This window comes from Tachyglossus aculeatus, chromosome 4 (genome assembly GCF_015852505.1).
Source record: "Tachyglossus aculeatus isolate mTacAcu1 chromosome 4, mTacAcu1.pri, whole genome shotgun sequence".
NCBI classification, from domain to species: Eukaryota; Metazoa; Chordata; class Mammalia; order Monotremata; family Tachyglossidae; genus Tachyglossus; species Tachyglossus aculeatus.
The window spans coordinates 114,527,718-114,549,395 of NC_052069.1; the positions used below are offsets into that span (position 1 = coordinate 114,527,718).

Here is a 21,678-nt window from a genome sequence, read left to right on the forward strand (position 1 = left end):
AGTTAGTACAGTGCCTGTCACATAGTAAGTGCTTAACAAATACCACAGTTATTGTTGTGTGTCTGAGAGAACCCATGAGAGAGAGGATGAGAGGGAACGAGTGTGAAAGACAAAAAGAGACAGAGAGAGAAAGAAAGCAAGCACGCGAAGAGAGCGCGAGGGAGACTGTGGATCCCAGGCGCCTGCACCCAGCAAATAATAATAACAATAATGATTGTATTTGTTAAGTGCTTACTATGTGCCAAGCACACAGTAAAGCACACAAAAGCCAGGCGTGGGTCTGAGGGGGGTTGCAGCTGCTGGGTGAGGGGCCCGACAGACTTGGCGATGAGGTCTGTGCCCAAGAACCAATCCTGTGGTCCCTCTGCCAACGTCAGCCAAGCAACAGGACGAACCGGTTGAAGGGACAGGTGGGCAAGTAGGGCATGGCTGGTACCTGGGCTGCAGGAAACGGGAACTGCGGTGACTGAAGTTCTCAGGGTCTTCTCAGGCTCGGCAAACACTCTGCAAAAAACACAGACAGGCTGGGTGACAGGCACTGACAGGGTGAGCTGGTGAGGGGGCACTGGGTCGCCGGGGCAAGCGTAGCCCAAGGATCCTGGTCTTTTTGGGGAAGATGAATTGCAGATAGGGTTATCTGAAATGGGATCTCCCCCCACCCCAATATATCCCAGAAATGACATCCCCCAAGGAGTGTGGTGATGAGAGTTGGAGGGGAAATTCTAAATGAAAGGGAGCAGGGGCTGGATGTTCTTGGAGGACCCCAAGTGCATTGTCTATGCATTTGGATCTAAACACTTTGGGCACTTGGTATTCGTCCCACCCTCAACCCCACAGCACTCATGCACATTACATTAATGTCTGTGTCCCCTGCTAGACTGCAAATGTGTTGTGCGCAGGAAATAAGTCTACCATCTCTGTTACACTGAAGTCTGCCAAGCACTTAGTACAATGCTCTGTTCAGAGTAAGTGCTCAATAAATCCCACTGATTGATAAGACGCTGGAGGCGATTGTGAAGGCCACAGAGGGAAGGAGGAGATCTTCATGAAAGTGGCAGAGGAGCCAGAAATGGCTTCTGAAAGGCTCCAACCCGTGAGGTACATTGGAGGCTGTCTCAGTATTCTCCAGCCTCTATGCCTACCGATCATTCAACAGTATTTATTGAGCGCTTACTGTGCATAGAGCACTGTACTAAATGCTTGGGAAGTACAAGTCAGCAACATACAGAGATGGTCCCTACCTAACGGGCTCACAGTCTAGAAGGGGGAGACAGACAACGAAACAAAACTTGTAGGCAGGTGTCAAAATCGTCAGAACAAATAGAATTAAAGCTATATGTACAATCAGTCAGTCAACCAGCAACACTGAGTACCTACTGTGTGCCACAGCACTGTAGTAAAAGTGTGTGAGTACTAAGCCATAGGGTTAGCTGATATGATCCCTGCCTTCAGCGAGCTTACACTTAAGAAGGGGAGACAGGCCCTCAAATAAATTACAACAGGAGGAAGAAGAAAAATGGACCCGTGCATGAGTTAGGGGTTAAGAAACAGAGTGTGCAAGAGATGTATAAAGACCCAAAGGAGGACTGAACAGGTAGTAGGGAGGATACAAGCAGAAAATCTTAGAAATTAAATAAGGAAACACCTTCTGAGGGGCTCTGAATAAGGGGAGAGTTGTGGTCTGCTGAATACGAAAGGGGAAGGTATTCCAGGAAGAAAGGAAGATGTGAGAAAGAGGTCAGCAGCAGGAGAGGCAAGAGCAGTAAGTAAGCTGGCTTCAGCGGAACTAAGAGTGTGAGCTGGGGTGTAAAGGGAGAAGAGAGTGGATAACTAGGAGGGAGAGAGTTGATTGAGTGCCTTAATGTCTATGTTCAGGAGTTCCTGCTTGATGTGGAGAGGAAGCGGCACCTTTTGGAGGTTTTTCAGGCACAGGGAAGAAATATACAGAATGGCATTTTAGAAAAATGATCCAAGTAGCAGAGTATGGGCTAGAGAGGGGAGAGATCGGAGGTGGGGAGGTCAGGGAAGAGGCTGATGCAACAGTCAAACTGGGGTATCAATCAAATCAATCGTATTTATTGAGCGCTTACTGTGTGCAGAGCACTGTACTAAGCACTTGGGAAGTACAAGTTGGCAACATACAGAGATGGTCCCTACCCAACAGTGGGCTCACAGTCTAGAAGGGGGAGACAGAGAGCAAAACACAACATATTAACAAAATAAAATAAACATGTACAAATAAAATAGAGTAATAAATACAAACAAACATATATACATATATACAGGTGCTGTGGGGAGGGGAAGGAGGTAAGGCAGGGGGAATGGAGAGGGGGTGGAGGGGGAGAGGAAGGAGGGGGCTCAGTCTGGGAAGGCCTCCTGGAGGAGGTGAGCTCTCAGTAGGGCCTTGAGATCTGATAAAATCTGTTAGGCGCTTTCTTTGTGCCAGGCACTTCTCTAAGTGCCAGGGTGAATACAAACAAATTGGGTCGGACACAGTACCTGTCCCACATGAGGCTCAAAGTCTCTATCCCCATTTTACAGAGGAGGTAACTGAGGCCCAGAGAAGTGAAGTGACTTACCCAAAGTCATACAGCAGACAAGTGGAGCAGCCAGGATTAGAACCCATGACCTTCTAACTCCCACGCCCGTGCTGTAGTCACTAGGCCATGATCCTGGAAATGTTACTGAGGAAAAACTGACAGGACTCGGCAGAGAAGCAGCGTGGCTCAGTGGAAAGAGCCCAGGCTTTGGAGTCAGAGATCATGTGTTCAAATCCTGGCTCCGCCAACTGTCAGCTGTGTGACTCTGGGCAAGTCACTTAACTTCTCTGGGCCTCAGTTCCCTCATCTGTAAAATGGGGATTAAAACTGTGACACCCCCCCACCCCCCGTGGGACCACCTGATCACCTTGTAACCTCCCCAGCGCTTAGAACAGTGCTTTGCACATAGTAAGTGCTTTACAAATACCATCATTATTATTATTATAGGTTGAATATGGGTATTGAAGGAGAGGGAGGAGGTTCCAGTTTGAGAGAAGGGTAGGATGGTGGTGTTTTCAACCAGAATGGGCACGCTAGGAAGGAAGATGAGGAGTTCACTTTGGGATATGTTGAAAGTGAAGTGTTGGCAGGATATCCATCCGGGAAATATTAGACTGTAGAGGAGGAAAAGGCAAGTCATGGTCCATTAGGTAGGTTTGGGAGTCATCCACATAGTAGTGGGAGCTGAAGCTATGTGAGTGGCAAAGAGAAGGGTACTCAAAACACAGCCTTGAGGGAAACCCAAGGCTTGGGGGTGGGAGGGAATGGAAACACCTGTGAAAGAGACTGTGAAGGAGAGACCACCAAGGCAAGGGAAGAAAAACTAAGGTTGGATATTGTTTCCATAGGGGAGTGGGGGTCGTTGTGGGTTGGGAATGTGTCTGTTATATTGTAATCTACCAAGCACTTAGTACAGTGTTCTGAAACGGTATCATGTAGGGGACAAAGCACGGGCTCGGGAGTTGGAAGATCATGTTCTAATCCTGGCTCCACCACTTGTCTGCTGTGTGGACTTGGGCGAGTCACTTCTCTGGGCCTCAGGTACCCATCTGTAAAATGGGGATTAAGACTGTGAGCCCCAAGAGGGACAAGGATTGTGCTGAACCGAATTATATGCACCCACCCCAGCGCTTAGTATAGTGCCTGGAACATACTAGGCACCTAACAAATGGTACAATTATTTTTAAATATGGTTAACCAGATAGTTGAGAATCCAGAATTAGGGGAGAATCCATTAAATTTAAGTAGGAGGTCTTTAGTGTGGAAACCAACGCTTAACCAGACTTTCTCCATTTTGCGTTCATCTACCTTGTTTTCCTAAATCATGGTTCAGCCACACCCTGCTCCCGTAGTCAATTTCAGCTGTATCTTCCTCATGCTGCCAATTTCAGACACACCGTGTCGTCCATTAAGAAAACTGGGGCCATACTTGATTGGATTCTGTTCTGCATGAAGAAACACCATGCCCACTAGGAGTCAAAGGCCTATGAACAGGGCATGGAAAGAACATGGGCCCAGGAGTTAGAGGACATGAGTTCTAATCCCACCTCCTCCACTTTGCTGTGTGACCTTGGGCAAGCCATTTCTCTGTGCCTCAGTTACCTCATCTGTAAAATGGTGATTAAGACTCTGAGCCCCAAGAGGGACAGGGACTGTGTTCAACCTAATTATTTGCATCCACCCCAGTGCTTAGTATAGTGGTTGGCACATAGTAAGTGCCTAATACCACAATTATTTTTAAATATGGTTGACTAACCAGATAGTTGGGATTCCAGAATCAGGGTAGAATCCATTAAATTTAAGTAGGAGGTCATTAGTGTGGAAACCAACTCTTAACCAGACTCTCCATTTTGCATTAGTCTACCGTGTTTTCCTACATCATGGTTCAGCCACACCCTGCCCCCCCCCCCCCCCCCCCCCCGTTCTCAATTTCAGCCATTCCTTCCCCATGCGCCAATTTCAGACACACCCTATCCTCCCTTAAGAATACTGGGGCCATACTTAATCGGATTCTGTTCTTAGGGTGAAGGAAACCATGACCACGAGGTGTCAAAGGACCAGATGAACAGGTGCTGGGGAGTGGAAAGAGCACGGGTTTGGGAGTCAGAGGATCTGAGTTCTAATCCCACCTCCTCCACTTGTCTGCTATGGGATCTTGGGCAAGTCTCTACTCTGTGCCTCAGTTACCTCATCTGTAAAATGGGGATTAGGACTGTGAGCCCCACAAGACAAACTGATTACCATGTATCTTCCCCAGTGCTTAGAACAGTGCTTGACACATAGTAAGCGCTTAATACCATAATAATACTTGTTAAGCACTTACTATGTGCCAAGCACCGCTGTAAACACTAGGAGAGATGCAGGTTAGTTAGGCTGAACACAGTCTCTGCCCCACATGGAGCTCACAGTCTAAATCGAAGTGACTAGGATTTAATCCCCATTTTACAGATGAGGTAACCGAGGCACAGAGAAGGTAAATGACTTGCCCAAGGTCACATAGCAGGTACGTGGCAGAACTGGAATTAGAACCCAGGCCATGCTGCTTCTCGTGGCTTTTGTATGTCTTTGCCACACCCCAACACCTGTTCAGAGGCTAATACGGTGTGCTGAGAACCAGTGTGAGGGGCTATCTTCATACTTCCTACACCTGATTCAGCCAAGTAGAGGGCACGATGTTGTTTGGCAACTTTCAGGCCTACCCATTCTTACAAGGGAGTAGGGGCTTCTCTGAACCTTGTCATTTTGCAATTGAAGCATCCTACAAACTATGTGAACTCCTAGACTGTGAGCTCGTTGTGGGCAGGGAATGTCTGTTTGCTGTTGTAGTCTCCCAAGTGCTTAGTACAGTGTTTTGCATACAGTAAGTAGTCAATAAATACATACAACTGAATGAATGAACCAATTGGGCCTGCACAGGAGAGAGAGTAGCAACCCACACTTTACCCCTCTTAAGGTTTGGAAAGGCACAAATCAGGGGTTCAACCCAAACCAACCCAGTTTATCCTAATCCAACCCAATGACCCTAACCTGAGGGTCATCCACATGCCCCCCTTAAAGCTGCCCTCTGGGGTCAGGAAACATTGCCCAAAGAGCTGGGATTCCAAGGGGGATCTAACCATCTGGACTGTAAATTCGTTACAGTCAGGGAACACGTTTGCTAATTCTGTTGTATTGTACTCTCCCAAGAGCTTAATACAGTGCTCTGCACATAATAAGCACTAAATAAATTAAGTGACTGATCCCAAGGTTACCTGACCTCTCTCTCTGGCCCTCCTTTGGGAATGCAGGGCTTCCAAATAGGAAAAAAGGAAGAAAGAAACCTGACCCCAACCCAGGAAACACAGAAGCTTGGCTCGCCGCCTGGAACTTGGAGACCTTTGAGGAAGAAGACCTGCTGGGGGCAGCTGATTCCCTTCCCCAAACGATCAACTCCGGTTTCCAGAAGCTTGGTTCAGAGCCTGGGACTAGGAGACCTTTGAGGAAGCACACCTGCTGGGGGTGGCTGATTCCCTTCCCGACCAAATCACACCAGTTTCCAGATGAAACCCCATAGGCCGGTTGGATGTTGTGTCAAGAGGCAGCAGCCCAGATGTCCGGGGGCGGTGGAGGGGGTCCCTTCTCCAGGGAAAATGTAGTGACCTCCTGCCGTCTAGGCAGGGCATCCCAAAGGGAGGAGGCACTTCTAAAAGGCCAGATGCCCCATGGCCAAAAGGAAAACTTCCTCAGATCCTGCTGGCTGGAAACATTTTCAGGGCAGTAATAACAGAAGAATTCCAAGTGCCTGATAAGATGGTTGGGTTTAGTAAGTATACAGCTTGTCATCTATTTCCTGAATGCTGGGTCTATTCTGCTTGCCCTGATCATTATGGAATAAATATTTTCACCCAGCGCTTAGAACAGTGCTTTGCACATAGTAAGTGCTTAATAAATGCCATTAAAAAAAAACAGCAGGGTCTGCTGAGAACACCTGTCCTAAGTGTGGTATGCTGGACTGTCCTATCCCCTGCTCTGCCCTTTATCACAAAGGAATCGGGCCGGGGAAAATAAGTTCTTTGTTGAAAGGAGCCAGAGCGTTATTCACAGGTGGATACACTGCTAGCCTCACCCAAACTGAATGCTGGAAGGGCACATTTTAGCATTCATCATCAGGACCACAGCCATTTCCCAAGCCTCCTCCAAGTGGGCTTGACCTAAAGAAGCAGGTGTAGCCTAGGGGATAGGGCACAGGCTTCGGAGTCGGAAGGACCTGGATTCTAATCCCAGCTCCACCGCTTGTCTGCTGTGTGACCTTGGGCAAGTCACTTATCTTCTCTGTGACTCAGTTACCTCATCTGGAAAATGCAGATTGAGGCTGGGAGCCCTATGTGGGATAGGGAATGTGTCCAACCTGATTATCTTGTATCTCCCCCAGCACTTAGTACAGTGCCTGACCTATAGAAAGCCCTTAATGAGAAGCAGCGTGGCTCAGTGGAAAGAGCACGGGCTTGGGAGTCAGAGGTCATGGGTTCAAATCTCAGGTCCGCCAGTTGTCGGCTGTGTGACTTTGGGCAAATCACTTAACCTCTCTGTGCCTCAGTGACCTCATCTGTAAAATGGGGATAAAGACCGTGAGCCCCCGTGGGACAACCTGATCACCTTGTAACCTCGCCAGCGCCTAGAACAGAGCAGCGTGGCTCAGTGGAAAGAGCCCGGGCTTTGGAGTCAGAGGTTAGGGGTTCAAATCCCAGCTCCGCCAATTATCAGCTGTGTGACTTTGGACAAGTCACTTAACTTCTCTGTGCCTCAGTTACCTCATCTGTAAAATGGGGATTAAGACTGTGAGCCCCCCAGTGGGACAACCTGATCACCTTGTAACCTCCCCAGCGCTTAGAACAGTGCTTTGCACATAATAAGCGCTTAATAAATGTCATCATTATTATTATTATTATTTGCACATAGCAAGCGCTTATTGTTGTCTGTCTCCCCCTTCTAGACTATAAACCCGTTGTTGGGTAGGGACCGTCTCTGTAGGTTGCCAACTTGTACTTCCCAACCGCTTAGTACAGTGCTCTGCACACAGTAAGTGCTCAATAAATACGATTGAATGAATGAATAAATGTCATTAAAAAAACCGAACACGACAATTATTATTATTAGGAAGGGAGGAAAGGGGGACGGGGGGCATTCCATATAAGATGAGTTCCTGCTCTCATGAACACCTCCCCGACTCTCTTCCCCTGCAGACGATCCGAGGCTGATCTGATTTTAGACTGTGAGCCCACTGTTGGGTAGGGACTGTCTCTATATGTTGCCAACTTGTCCTTCCCAAGCGCTTAGTACAGTGCTCTGCACACAGTAAGCGCTCAATAAATATGATTGATTGATTGATTGATTGAACCCTCACTCCACACTCCTTCCTGGCAGAGAGGCCAACAGGTCGGAGATTCCAGAGGCTTCTCCTCCCTGCTACGCTTCAGGAAGCCAAGGACACTGCTTGTCTGGTTCAATCATGTGCCAGCTGGTCAGAAAGGGGAGAAGGAGGCAGAGAACTGCACACATATAGAGCAGCGTGGCTCAGTGGAAAGAGCCTGGGCTTTGGAGTCAGTGGTCGTGGGTTCAAATTCCGGCTCCTCCAACTGTCAGCTGTGTGACTTTGGGCATGTCACTTCTCTGGGCCTCAGTTACCTCATCTGTAAAACGGGGATTAAGACTGTGAGCCCCCTGTGGGACAACCTGATCACCTTGTAACCTCCCCAGTGCTTAGAACAGTGCTTTGTACATAGTAAGCGCCTAACAAATACCATCATTGTATAGAGAAGCAGCATGGCCGAGTGGAAAGAGCAAGCTCCTGGGAGTCAAAGGACCTGGGTTCTAACCCCAGCTTTGCCGTATACCCATTATGTGACCCACAGTTGGGTAGGGACCGCCTCTATAGGTTGCCAACTTGTACTTCCCAAGCGCTTAGTACAGTGCTCTGCACACCGTAAGCGCTCAATAAATATGAATGAATGAATGAATGAATGTGACCTTGGGCACGTCACTTTTTCATGCCTCGATTTCCTCATCTGTAAAATGGGGATTCAATCCTAATCCCACCCAGACAGTGGGCCTGATGCAGGACGGGGACTGTGCCCCAACTGATAATCTTGTATCTACAACAGTACTTGGGTAAATAGTAAGTGCTTAACAAATACCATAAACAATTATTATTGCTATTTAGGATCCAGGATGTCAACACCCTATTATGAAGAACCAGAATCATGCCTGAGGGAATGGCTATCCCAGCTGCTGTTTCAGGGAGAGTTTTTTTTGGGGGGGGGCATTTGGGGAAAGGGAGGGTTGTAATTAAAATGAAAAAATCCCAAATTAACCATTAAGTAGGGACCGTCTCTCTATGTTGCCAACTTGTACTTCCCAAGCGCTTAGTACAGTGCTCTGCACACAGTAAGCGCTCAATAAATGATTGAATGAATGAATGAAAGAATTAAGAAAAGGGGAATGTAGTTTTCAGGGAACAGGTCCCACACTGCTTCGCTTCCCTGCCCTGGCTCTACTCACAGAAGCCAGTGTTATAGTGCTGGGTTGCCCCCTCATTCTGGTGTCCCCCAGAATCACAATTTTAGGGAAGAGAAAAGTCCAGAAAGGTATTTGGCAAATTAAAGACACCTCCAGGCTGAGGATCAGGAAAAGCTAAAGGTTTCTCCACTCGTTGCGCCCTGCCAGTGCAGAATCCATTTCTGATGGTCTCCCCCGCCACACCAGATTTTACATGTTTCCTAGTTTAATCCCTGGACGTTTCCTCCTTCCCTAGAGCTTTTGAAAAATAGGCCCTTCCCCACCCCTTCCCCTCCCTTCCTGCCGCTATGCCGCTATGTGATTGCCAGGAAAAGCTGTAGGGCAGGGAATGGAGGCTAGGGCTCCGCACAGTCCACGCACCTCAGCCACCCCAAATAGTCTGCCGTCAGTATGGGACCTCCAGGACGGGACAAATGGCCTGTTTTCCCCTGGAGGCAGGTTTGTCAAGTTGTCCAGGCTGCAAGTGACCAGGCAGCCTAGCTCCCGCCTCTTCAGGATGGGAGAGGTGTTTCCTACTTTTCACCACGTCCACTGAGTCTCCATGCCAACGCAGCCAGCCCCAGACAGGGAAAAAGTCAAAGGAAATGCCAGGTGGGAAAAAGGCTTCCTGGAAGTGTCCGTTTCTTCCCCTAAGGCATACCCCAGATCCCCATCATTCTAATTCCACTTTGCCCTCGACTCTCCGGTTTCTGATGCCGAGTTCCTTTGGTTTCCTCTGGAATTTCCTGACCGGCAAGGCCTGCCCACTTCCTCAAGGTCTCCTTCCCTAGTTAATCAGTCCACACCCCAACAACATCTGCTTGTACCATTTCTGGATGCTTACCCCATTATATTGTAAACTCACTATGGGCAAGGAGGGTGTCTACAAACCCTGTTGAACTGTACTCTTCCAAGTGCTTAGTACAGTGCTCTGCATGCAGTAAGCACCCAATAAACATCATTATTGATTAATTGAGTTCTTCAGGGCTGGGAAATGGAAGGTTAGTGCAACAGCACCTAGACACAGTAGAACTGAATAAAGAAGCAGCACTGCCTATGGGTAAAGCATAGGTTTGGGAGTCTGAAGGACCTGGGTTCTAATCTGGACTCCGTCACGTGTCTATTGTGAGACCCTGGGCAAGCCACCTAACTTCTCTATGCCTCAGTTACATCATCTGTCACGTGGGGATTAAGACCGTGAGCCCCACTGGGACATTGACTGTGTAAAACCTGATTATCTTCTACCTCTGGGCTTGGTACAGTGCCTGTTACATTGTAAGTGCTTAAGAAGTATCAAAAAAAAAAAAAAGTCCTCAACTAATAGGGTAACTTTACTTGGAAGATCTGTATACAAACCCTCTAGCCCGTAAGCTCATTATGGGCAGGGGACGTCTGCTAATTCTGTTGTAGTTTTCCAAGAGCTTAGCAGAATGCACTATACATAGTAAGTGCTCAATAAATACTATTAGCTGATTTTAGATGGGCACCCATATGATATAGGGGTGAAAAAAATAATCCGTCAGTGTGCAATATACCCTGCAGTCATTTGTAACGGGAAAACTATCACTCCAAACCGGGACCAAGGCAGGGCAGAGATGGGCTCAGGGGTCCCTCACCATGCGGCATCCCACCTCTCTCCAGAAATGCTGCTGGGAAGAGGAGTGGCTCCTTGGCAGGCAAAGCCAGATGAAGGGGAAGGGAGTTTTGGGAAGGAACCTGGTTTTCTTACTACAAATAAAACCAGTTCCATTCGGCCAAGCCTCCAAAATGGAGGAGACAGGGGGTCGGGAGTGGAAGGATGGAAGAAGTTGAATGGCAGGCATCGGCCTGTTCCTCTGCCTAAACCCCCCTTCATCTTCACCCCATTACCCACGTCCAGACCTGCCCCTTTGGAGATCAAAAAACCCCCAAGGGCTTTCCTGAAGTTGCTAGGCCACTTTCACCATCTTGTCCTCAATGGCCAACTGGGGGGCCCTTTCAGGGGACTGGGCACCCCAATATTATGGGTGGGGGGCAATCTGCAACCTGGGGAGCGCCCCTGTCCCCAACCCCTCTTCCTCCAGGCTTTAACCCTGGTGCTGTTGGCATGACCAACTATCCTCTCTTCTCCCTGGGATTATTACTATTAACATAGCATTATTAGCATTATTATTATTATTGGAAAGAGTACAGCCTTGGAAGTCAGACGCTGTGGGTTCTAATCCCAGCTCCGCCACTTGTCTGATGTGTAACCTTGGGCAAGTCACTTAATTTCTCTGGGCCTCAGTTACCTCATCTGTACAATGGGAATTAAGACTGTGAGCCCCATGTGGGGCAACCTGATGATCTTGTATCTACCCCAGTGCTTAGAACAGTGCTGGGCACATAGTAAACGCTTAACAAATACCATAATTATTATTAGTAATCATATTTACTGAACTCTTGCTGTGTGCAAAGCAGTGGACTAAGCGCTTCGGAGAGGACAATAGAATATCAGACACATTTCCTGCCCACAAGGAGTTCACAGTCTAGAGGGGATATCTGCAGAAACTGGGGGGGGGGGGGGGGGATTAAGGGGGGGTTCAGGCAGGTCACACACACACACAGGCTGGGGAAGGGGCGCTCATAAAGGTCAAGGGTCTGCAGGAAGAGGAGCCTAAGGATATTAGGGAATCGCTTAGAACAGTGCTTCTACCTCCTTCTGCCCTACCTCCATCCCCTCTCCCCAGAACCTGTATATATGTTTGTACAGATTTATTACTGTATTTATTTTACTTGTACATATTCACTATTCTATTTATTTTGTTAATGATGTGTATCCAGCTTTATTTTTATTTATTCTGGTGACTTGACACCTGTCTACCTGTTTTGTTTTGTTGTCTGTCTCCCCCTTCTAGACTGTGAGCCCGTTGTTGGGTAGGGACCGTCTCTATATATTGCCATCTTGTACTTCCCAAGCGCTTAGTACAGTGCTCGGCACATAGTAAGTGCTCAATAAATGCGACTGAATGAATGAATGCTTTGCACATAGTAAGCGGTTGACAAATGCCATCAATAATAATAATAATGTTGGTATTTGTTAAGCGGATACTACGTGCCAAGCACTGTTCTAAACGCTGGAGAAGGTGCTTTTGCAGACCGAATCGGGGCAAACATCTGGTTTCCAGAATCGTGATTGGGATGGCGTTGATGTAACCAGTCTCTGGGGCATCAGTGATGCCCATCCCGCCCCCTGGGCAGACACCGGGCTCCTGCCGCCCCCCACACCATGCACAATCGAGGTCCTACTGTCCCCTACCCTGGGTACACTCCGGCCTCCTGTCGTCCTACACCTTGGCCACACACTCTGGGCACGATTGGTCTCCTGGTGCCCTGCAGCCTGGGCACACACCCACTGTACACTACCGGCCTCCTGATGCCCCACAACCTGGGCACGACCGGGGTTCAGGTGCCCTGCACCCTGGGCACACCCCGGTGTCCTACACCTTGGGCACATACGGGACTCCCACCTCCCCGCAGCCCATGCAAGGACGAGTCCCTGGTGTCCCGCACCCTGGGCACACTCCGGGGTCAATCAATCAATCAATCAATCGTATTTATTGAGCGCTTACTGTGTGCAGAACACTGCAGTAAGCACTTGGGAAGTACAAGTTGACAACATATAGAAACAGTCCCTACCCAACAGTGGGGGTCCTGGTGTCCTGCACCTTGGCACGGCCCAGGCTCCCCGGGCACCATACATGATTGGGCTCCTTCTCTCCCACCCCCTGGACACGATCGGGGTCCTGGTGCCCCGCAGCCTGGCCACGTTCAGGGCCCCTCCTGTCATTCACTCAATCGCATTTATTGAGCGCTTACTGTGTGCAGAGCACTGGACTAAGCGCTTGGGAAGTCCAAGTTGGCAACATTTAGAGACGGGCCCTACCCAACAGCGGGCTCACAGTCTATCATCATCATCAATCGTATTTATTGAGCGCTTACTGTGTGCAGAGCACTGGACTAAGCGCTTGGGAAGTCCAAGTTGGCAACATATAGAGACGGTCCCTACCCAACAGTGGGCTCACAGTCTAGAAGGGGGAACTTGCATCTTGGGCACACAGCTGGCTCCCGCCTTCCCACACACAACTGGGCACAATTGGGCTTCTGGTGCCCGCACCGTGGGCTCCCCCAAAACGTGCACGATCGGTGTCTTAGTGCCCCGGAGCCTGGGCACAGTCCGAGCTCCACACAGCGGGCTCCGGATGCCCCTTATCCTGGGCACGAAAGGGGTCCAAGTGCTGCACACCCTGGGCACACACCCGATCGGGCTCCTGTTGTCCCGCACCCTGGGCAGGCATCCTCCCCCTGGGCACGCAGTGGGCACCCACCGGCCCCTGGTCCGGTCCTTACCGTCCCCGGCGAGGTGCGGAGCTTTCAGGGCTGGGCACGATCCTCCTGGGCTGGGCATGATCCTCCGGAGCATCACCCGCGGTATAAGAGGGCACCCTGGGGGAGGGGTTGGGGGGTGAGCCCCACGTGTGCCTGACACATAAAGGAGGCCCCGCCCCTGCCCATTCACCGTTCTCCAGCGACACACCCACAAATCATCATCATCATCATCATCATGGTGGCATCGGGGCTCAGTGGAAAATCAATCAATCAATCGTATTTATAATAATAATAATAATAATGGCATTTATTAAGCGCTTACTATGTGCAAAGCACTGTTCTAAGCGCTGGGGTGGTTACAAGGAGATCAGGTTGCCCCTCAAGGGGCTCACAGTCTTAATCCCCATTTTACAGAGGAGGGAACTGAGGCCCAGAGAAGTGAAGTGACTTGCCCAAAGTCACACAGCTGACAATTGGCAGAGCTGGGATTCGAACCTATGACCCCTGACTCCAAAGCCCGGGCTCTTTCCACTGAGCCCCGCTGCTTCTCTGTTTATTGAGAAGAGCCAGGGCTTTGGCGTCAGAGCTCATGGGTTCAAATCCCAACTCTGCCATTTGTCAGTTGGGTGACTTTGGGCAAGTCACTTCTTTGGGCCTCAGTGACCTCATCTGTAAAATGGGGATTAAAACTTGTGAGCCCCCACCATGAGACGGCCTGATCACCTTGTAACCTCCCCAGCGCTTAGAACAGTGCTTTGCACATAGTAAGCGCTTAATAAATGCCATCATCATCATCATCATTCCCTGGGCCTCAGTGACCTCATCTGTAAAATGGGGATGTAGACTGTGAGCCCTCCGTGGGACAACCTGGTCACCTTGTAACCTCCCCAGCGCTTAGAACGGTACTTTGCACTTTGTAAGTGCTTAACAAATGCCATCATTATTATCACCCCCCACCCCCCCAAATCATCATCATCACAATGGCATTTGTTAAGCTCTTACTATGTGCTAACAACTGTTCTAAACCCTGGTGGTGGTGGGAGGGGGGGATACAAGGTGATCATTCATTCATTCATTCAATCGTATTTATTGAGCGCTTACTGTGTGCACAGCACTGTACTAAATGCTTGGAAAGTACAATTCAGCAACAGATAGAGACCGTCTCTACCCAACAAAGGGCTCACAGTCTAGAAGGGGGAGACAGACAACAAAACAAGCCAAGTAGATAGGCAAAAATACAGTGCTCTGCACACACTAAGCGCTCAATAAATACGATTGATGATGATGAACAAAACAAGTAGACAGACAAGGTGGCGGCTCAACACTCTTAATAATAATAATGGCATTTATTAAGCACTTACTATGTGCCAAGCACTATTCTAAGCCCTGGAGAGGTTAGAAGGTGATCAGGTTGTCCCACGGGGGGGGGGGGGGGTCACAGTCTTAATCCCCATTTTACAGATGAGGTAACTGAGGCCCAGAGAAGTGAAGTGACTTTCCCAAAGTCACACAACTGACAAGTGGCGGAGCTGGGATTTGAACCCATGACTTCTGACTCCAAAGCCCAGGCTCTTTCCACTGAACCATGTTGTTTCTCTGATTCCTAATTCCACTTCCCTTACAGGCAGGCCACATCTCTGGGGCTGGGAGTTCCAGGAATCAGTCAAGGATTCTTCCTATCTCCATCGGGCTTCACTGGGCTCCTGGTGGGACTTCTCTCCCTCATCTGACTCTCAAGGCAGTTTGGGACTTTTTGTTCTTCTAACCGATAATAACTGAGGTATCTGTTAAGTGCTTACTATATGTTCAGCTGTGTGGTTGGGGTAGGGGTAGGCCCCTCCCTGCCCTAGAATAACAGCCCAACCCACCTCCAAACTGGGTCCTCCTACAGCTCTTAATAATAATGTTGGTATTTGTTAAGTGCTTACTATGTGCCGAGCACTGTTATAAGCGCTGGGGAGGATACTGGGTAATCAGGTTGTCCCACATGGGGCTCACAGTCTTAATCCCCATTTTACAGATAAGATAACTGAGGCACCAAGAAGTTAAGTGACTTGCCCAAGCTTCTCTTGGGCAGGAGAGCTGCTGAGGATTATTATTATTTTTATGGTATTTGTTAAATGCTTACTAAGTGCCAAGCACTGTTCTAAGCGCTAGGGTAGACTCAAGGTCATCAGGTTGTCCCACGTGGGGCTCACAGTCTTAATCCCCATATTACAGATGCAGTGACTGAGACCCAGAGAAGTTAAGTAATCCCGGCTCCACCAATTGTCAGCTGTGTGACTTTGGGCAAGTCACTTAACTTCTCTGGGCCTCAGTTCCCTCATCTGTAAAATGGGGATGAAGACTGTGAGCCCCCTGTGGGACAATCTGATCACCTTGTAACCTCCCCAGCGCTTAGAACAGTGCTTTGCACATAGTAAGCACTTAATAAATGCCATCATCATCATCATCATCATTGTTTGCCCACACAGCAGACAAGTGGAAGAGGCAGGATTAGAACCCACAGCCTCTGACTCCCAATCCCGGTCTTTCCACTAAGCCACGTTGCTTCTCTTAGGTGGATAGTGGGAGCTCGCAGAATGTTGCTGGTTTGTACTTCTCAAGCACTTAGTACAGTGCTCTGCACTCAATAAGCATTCAATAAATACGATTGAATGAATGAATTCCTGAGGACGAAGCAGGAACCTCAGTTTCCCCTTTGGGACCAGGGGAGAGGGGCAGAGGCACATGGGTGGGCTAAGGGCAAGCCAGGCCATGGCAGGGCATAAGGTGTCATGGTCGCCTTTCGCCTGGCACAGCTCAAATGCCACTGCCCCCAGAGAAGCGCGTCTAATTACCAGCCTGGAGAAAGCCATTATAGCCTTGCCTAGTTTGGGACACGATAAGCAGAATTTTCATAAGCAAAAAGTTTAGTTGGAGGAAAGCTCTCTGCCCTAATTCGGTTCCCCTATGAAACGAGGGTAGCATAAGAAGTGCAACTATTACAGAAATCCCTGCGCAATTCACAGTAGAACTTGTTTTCTCACAGCCCCTCTGAAAACATAAAAGCACTTTTCTAGGGATGGGGCTAAGCATTGTCCCATTCCTCAGACCATGGGGACAAAGAATTCAATCAATTCACCATCATTCTAAACTTGGGAAGTGGATTGACTTTGGGAATAATTTGGCAACATAAGGGTCATTCTTTTCAACCTCCTTTCACCCCTGTTTCAATCAGCTTTTTGGGTCCCAGTACTTGCTCATCCCAGGCCTCCTACAAGACTGATGGACCTGGGCTGAAAGAGGCACAAACCTGAGTCTGTGCGTTTTGCAAAGTCTATTTCTCCAGTTGCTCCCTGCAAGCCTCCACAACCCCCAAAAAAGTCTCTTTTCAACCCCACACCTGAAATGAAAAGTTGGACAGTGTATCTGGACAGTGCTTATTTTACAGATGGATCCAAAGTAGAGAGAGGTTAAACATTTTTGCCAAAAGTCATCTATCAGGTTAACAGTTGAGTTGAGACTAGAACTCATGACTCACAAAGAACAAAGCCTTTCCACGAAACAGATTTTCTCCTCTTCTGATTTCCTGCCCTGCCCACCGACTTCCTAGGACAAATTCAATCAGATTGAAATTTGCGAGTTCAATAGACAAATCCTCACTCCGCAGCTGAATTCTGGCCTCAGAATGAGATTAGCTAAGGGCAGAAACCCTCCAGCATTTTCTTAGTTGATTGACTTAGGGTGAAGATACCCTACTACATCCTAGAGGCATGGATCTTATCCACTCTTATTTTGATCTGTGATCAAAGAAGCATTTGACTAAAAAAAAAATAAAATCCTCAGAAGAGTTGTTTAGAAATTGCAGAAGTTTTATAATTGCACAAACCTGTGACTCATCACTCCTTTCAGCATAATTAGAGGCACAGAGGACTCTTAGAGCACATGGGCCCTAACCTGCCCCTTAGCTACGGGGAAAGATGTAAGGAACACCTCCCCACACACACACCCCCAACCCTCTCATTTTAGAGCCTCCTGGGGAGAAGGGACTAAGGTTCTGCCTTAAAAACCCTTCTGAAATCGCAGGATGGGGAGACGTTTTTCAGAAATCATTCCAACCCAGCAGAAGACCCAGGGAATGTCCCCTTCCAAGATGAGGAGAACTCTGTTCTCCTTTCCACAAGCTGCTGGAGTGAAGGCCCCAGGACTTCTGAACAACTCCCTTCCAAAGAGCTCGGTGTGCCTTGAAAACACCAGGTCGTCCATTGTGGCCATCCTCCTCCTCATTAATTGGAGGAGAGGCCAGGGTCTCTTCTTCTCTGTAACAAAGTGAGAAACTGAGGCTCAAACATTGGAACCCAGTCCTGCAGCCTACTGATCTCAAGTGCCATTCTCTGTAGGGAGATGCCTTCAGCCGTTGCCCCTCCTGACCTGTCCTCCTGAGCTGAGCTGCTTCTGTTGGAGACATTGTGGGAGAGCAAGCATGTTGGCTGGGACAGTGGGGGATGGCTTAAATCCTCTCTCTCGCAGGAGGATAGGAACGGTCCTACCAACTCTGGAGGACGAGGAGGGCAGAACTGGGGGCGGGCCAGAGGGTCACGGACCTCCAAATCGTTGCCTTTCCTGACGTGAGCATCAGACGAGATGGGGGACTGGGTTGGGGCCAAGAGTCCTCCGGATCACTAGTCAGTGGGATGTGGGGAAATTGTTCTCCGCCTCCTTGACGCATGGGGCTGGGAAATGGGCAGGAGGTATTGGCTGGGGGCTCAATGGCAACAAAAGAACAGAGGTCAGTGCCCCTGGGGGAAATCAACAGGCTCTTGGTGGCACCTAGAATCCCTCATGGCACCTGGGACTAACCACCAGGAGAAGGTTAACCTCTCATCTCTATCACTTTAATTTTAAACTCCCACAGAGTTTGGCCAAGAGTCTGGTAAATTTGCCAAATATTAGAGGGAAAACAATTTACCCAGTGAAGAAAATCCTCATAAAATCCCGACCAATTGAGTAAGTCTTCCCTCAAAGCCTTTGTCCTTCTCTTCCCCTGGTTGAGCTCAAGGATACCTCCAGACCCAGGGTCAAAGGGCAAACACACTTCTTTGTTGCACAACCTGCAAACTGGAAGGCCTGAGGTGCTGTGCTTGATCAGTTCTGGTTCCCAAATCTACTCAAAATTAAGGAGAGGGAATCTAGGGAGTGTGTGCGACGGGGGGTTTCGAGGGGCATCTATGAATTTCCAGGATGAGGAGATTTGAATCCTGGGGAAGGCATCTGGATAGAGATTGACCGCTGAAAAGTGGGTATTTGGAGAAGAGGGACTTTGTAGGGGGAAGGAGGGAGAGAATCCAAGGAGAGGGGAATTTTCCAGAAAAGGGAACTCCCCCCTTCCACCCAACCTGCTGTAACTTGCGCTTAGGGTGGCTACTGATGACACTCAGGAACACTGGACACCTCCTCCCCCTCCCTCCGCATCCCCCCAGTACCAGTTTGGGACAGACCAGTTGAAAGCCAAGTAGTCACCCTGTTATAGCTGTCAAATTGCTGAAAGTGATTTGTACAGACAGGATGAATAAAAACGGTTGACTCATAACAAATTCTGTTTGCACAAAGCAGCCTCGGCCACCTGCCACTCTAAATGAGGCAGTTGAGGGGAAGCGGCAGTGATGACATGCTTGGGATTTCGCCTGCCTCTATCTACCCTGGTGTGGCAGCTGTCCTCATCTGCAGCTATGCTGACATTTTTACGGCCTTTGTGGGCATGACAAGTTTTAGGACATTTTACTGACTGTCTGTGAACTTATGGGCAGTTGGGAAACTGGCACCCTACTTGTTCCTGGCTGCCATCTCTGAGGAAAGCAAAATAGCAGCCTTCTTGAATTGGTTAGATAGAGGCAGAGGATATGTGGGTGTCTCGGCCAGGGGCAATTCCAGGATGGCTCCCTCACCCCCACTGTACCGGAGAAGCACAGGCAACGAGAACTGAAATGAACACATCCAAGCACACTGCAACTGAATGAGGGGAGCAGGTTTTGTAATAATCTGATCCCCAACTATACTAAGCACTTAGAACAGTGCTCTGCACACAGTAAGCACTTAAATACGGTTGAATGAACTGTGGCCTCGCTAATCACCGTTCTCCACAGCTTCAGCCAGAAATGTCCTCTGGCAGCCACTGTTACTCAAAGCTGCCCTTTAGGAAACAGGCTTTTTGTGACATCAGCATTGTTGGCTGAGGGGGAAGGGCATAGGCCCTGCAATCTGTGATGCCCCTAATGTTCCTCTTTCCCTGTGAGCAAAACAGATATTTCATAACCTCTGGGAGCCTGTATTTGTGCCCGAAGGGAACAGTAATAATAATAACAATGATAATAATGATGGCATTTGTTAAGCGCTTAATATGTGCAGAGCATTTTTCTAAGCGCTGGTGGGGGATACTAGATGATCAGGTTGTCCCACCTTAACAGTCTTAATCCCCATTTTACAGATGAGGTAACAGGCTCAGAGAAGTTAAGTGACTTGCCCAAAATCACACAGCAGACATGTGGCGGAGTTGGAATTTGAACCCATGACATCTGACTCCAAAGCCCGTGGTCTTTCCACTGAGCCAGCCTGCTTCTCAGTAGTTTCCTGGATTCACCCAAATCGTCCCTCCCTGCCCCAAGTGCTGCAAATGCTGCCATGATACATGGGAAATTTGCTGAATTTCTTAGAACCCATCAAACTGGGGAACTGACTTTGTGACTGAGTGGTTCTCTCTCCCCCAGCAAAAGAGCACTTGAGATGGGAAAGAGGGGAGACAGGAGAGAGATACGTCTCTACACTACAACTCTGGCATAAACTAGGGCTCAAGAGCAGCAAGAACTTCCTCCAGCCCCACTCTCCATTACCCTGTGGATGAGCTGCTGACATCGGGCCACCTTTGTGGAAGAAAAAATACTGTTGTTCTGCTCTCTGGTTGTGGATACACACACATGACTGTGTAAAGTGAGGTAGTGATGTTAGATGGAATTTTCCCCATGCTTAGAAGTTTTTTTGTGTGTGTGTGTTTGGGGTGGGTGGATAAGGGAGTGCCCTGACCTGTCCCCCCTCAGTCCCCTATCAGGCTCCCATTGACGCCTGTGCCACTTTCAAGCTTCAGGACTGGAGCTGAGGCAAGGGAATCAAGGAGCTTCCAAATTTTCAACCACCACCCTCAACTCAATCGGGTGCCCTGAGGTGCCACCTCTCTTTCTTACCATCTGAAGCCAGCCCTGTGACACACTGCCCTCACCCAACTCAGTTCACATCCTCTCCTTCTGCCCTTTTTCCTGTTCCCTGGAACCCCACCTTCCCTCTAGGCCAGGCAAAAATACTTTTTGCAAATCCCACCCCTGCGATCACCACTTCCAACCGGTCAGTCAGTCAATCGTCAGTCAATCGTCAATCGTATTGAAAGCTTACTGTGTGCAAAACAGACACATTCTCTGTCCACAATGAGCTTTCAGCCTAGAGGGAGTTTAGTCTACCTGCCCTGCTCCAGCTCCCTACTCAGGACGAAAGAGAGACTGGAAAAAAGGAAGGAGAAAAGGAAAACCAGACAAGTAAGAAGCCCAGACCACTAGCCTTCTCAGTCAGTATTCTAGTATCATAGTCTAGTCTTGGATTTCTGAGCCAAGGGGAGGCAGCTGTCTTTCTGCCCAGGAGGTCTTACGCCCTCAATAAATAATTAATAGTTATAGCGAAGTTCATGACTCAGGGTTTGGCCCTTTGGTCTTCTCCACTACAAATAGAGCTGCATTCAGCTTTTAAAAATTAAAGTAAAATAACCCCATCTCCTACCAGGCAGAGGACGTGCCCATGGGCTCAGAGGGGGCTCTCGAAGGGTACAGAGATGCCAAGGACAGAAAACTCTGCTCCTCTTGCACCTCTCCCCTCAATTGGACGAGAAGGGAGGTGGAGGAGGGTGAAGCGGAGGCAGAAACATGTCAAGCTTAAGTCCTCAGGCAGCCGCATCCAAGGGCATGGAGGGGCTTGATAGGAGCAGGCTCCCTGGGGAGAAAGGGGACTTCTGAAGGTCATTTGCTGGACTAATTTCTATCCTCCAGGACTTATCACTTTTGTCAGCTTCTCCTACTTGAACCCCAACCCTGGGGTTGGTGAGACCCCCTGCCTCTCTCAGAATCCAGGTATGGAGAATATGGGAGATGGAAGGCCAAGTCTTGAGGCTATAGACAAGACACCTGAAGCTTCAGGGAGGGGCAAGGAGGGAGAAACATTTGATAGAACCACATTCATA

General features: G+C 48.9%; 1 protein-coding gene across 1 annotated transcript in view; it reads right to left on the reverse strand.

The window, feature by feature from the left end:
- The window catches only part of ASS1 (argininosuccinate synthase 1), a 99,059-nt gene extending 85,523 nt beyond the window's left edge, over positions 1–13,536 (reverse strand). The window contains exons 1-2 of the mRNA XM_038745109.1: positions 13,443–13,536; positions 437–504 (exon numbers count right to left, since the gene is read on the reverse strand). The gene's annotated coding sequence lies outside the window, so the exon portion shown is untranslated. The remainder of the gene's footprint in view (positions 1–436; positions 505–13,442) is intronic.
- Between the last annotated feature and the right edge of the window lie 8,142 nt (positions 13,537–21,678).